Raw genomic sequence first — 2070 nt, forward strand, 5'->3', positions numbered from 1 at the left:
TTATTTCCCAATATACTGTGACCAGGAGAAAAATTTTGCAGACTAGACTTAGACATTTTAACCAGATTGCATTTGCATATCTGTGTTATTTTAAATACTCTTTCTATTTCTATATAATAAAATATGTGAGTGCATATAAACATACACTAGGGATAATTGTTCCTTTGGAAATATTTACTTCATGAAAATCTTGTTTGCTATGTTAAGTGCACTCATGTGTATGTGTCGTTTCAAGTTAACTTGAAAAGGTAAGTACCAATCATTAACATTTCCACAATGTTAGAGGAGATATTCTATTAGAAAAAATTAAATACTCTTATTTAAATAAATGGTAACAATGTGATCTGTGGACTCTAAATTTTGTAAGTTCTTATGTAATTATACTCCTAAACATTCTGGAATGTTATGAGTAAAATAAAGGTTAGACTTTTATTGCATCATTCCAAAATGGTATTTTAATCAATATTATGGATTTAAAGGGAATCAGATACATTATGTAGAAAGAGACATACGTCTTTTTCATATTGCAAACACTTATAAGACTGAGGGAATGATCTCCTAAATTTGAGGCAATATTGAAGATTAGAGCACAACGAGATATAGAAGTAAGTAATAATTGGGAATGATTTCTAGCTTTTTCTTCTACTTTATAAAATATTATTCCAATAGAATAATCAGAGCTAAGTGATAAATAAATATACACACATGTATGTGTATGTGTGTGTATGTACGAATGCATTAAGTTGATTAGCACAAGGATTAAATTTCATAGGATAAATCTACCCCTATAGCTTACAGATAAAAGTGATGACAACTAGACAATATTGTAATATTTTAATACACTTCCTCTTCAGGCAGCTTATAGTTCTTTGGCAGTCAAGGATTTTAAAGAGTAAAGTTTGGAATTTACTGGACACTGAAAACTGTTGGATTATTCAATATCCTGGACAGCAGGGGAAGAAATCTATGTATTTTAATATGCAAATAAGAATCTAAATATGCTGTTATGACATCTATCTGTCTTCTATAATAAATAAGATCTAGATACATAATGATATTAGAATTATAATTAAAAGGAATGTCTATTTCAGTGCAACAGTGCAAAGAAATAAGTAACTTGTATCACTTTGAACAATAATTTTAATATTTAGGTTTTTAGTGTGTTTTCCAATCATTTTTGCATGTAAACTTTTTTTTTTTAAAATGACACTAAAACTATCCGGGTTCTGCTTTATACATAAACAGCGTAAGGACATAATCTCCTTAAATTCCCAGTAGCAGAGTTAATTCTGTTTTATAAGGGCTCAAGTTACTAAGTTTAAAATAACACTTAAAAGGACCCCCTCTAGAAGTAAAAAAACATGTTCTTTAGTTGAAGGGAATGAATTGATATCGATCTCTTATTTCTTCTCCTAGATAGCAAAGAAATCTGTCTCAATACTTCTAGAGCAAGTCTATCTCAAAAATTACAAAACAAATTTTCTCTTCATTGATATTCAGTGAGAAATGAACAGTCAAGATAAAACCTTTCTTTTATACAAACTTTGGTAAAAGCAGAATTTACCAACAAGATGTTGTTCCTTGCTATTTGCTCTTCAAAGTCATCTTCATCCTAGTGCTCAGAGCTCATGTGAATTAAGACTTGTTACACTTGGTAGAAAGAGACATATTTTAACATTAAGGTATTCATTTTATGTTACTATTAACTTATCTATTTAGCACTGCTATGATTTTTGTTATATAAAACATTTCTTTCTCCTTGGGTGTCCTGAGTCAGCTATAGTTATCATAGAGTGCTCTGTTTGTTTGTTTTTATTCATGAGAATCAGTGAAGTCAACAAGAATTCAAGACTTCAGCATTGTTCAGACTGCATTTAATTTCTTCTTATGTCACACACACACACACACACACACACACACACACACACACACACACACACACACATTATGGGAATGTTCCTCAAAAATATAGGTTACTCTTCAATGTCTTCTGATGGTCATAACCAACTGTGTTCCCCTGGTGGAGCTCCATGGAGCAGAGGTGGTTTTCATGATTTTTTTTTTTTTTTT

Source organism: Carlito syrichta, unplaced genomic scaffold (assembly GCF_000164805.1).
Source record: "Carlito syrichta isolate Samal-C Ts95f unplaced genomic scaffold, Tarsius_syrichta-2.0.1 Scaffold301006, whole genome shotgun sequence".
Taxonomy (NCBI): domain Eukaryota; kingdom Metazoa; phylum Chordata; class Mammalia; order Primates; family Tarsiidae; genus Carlito; species Carlito syrichta.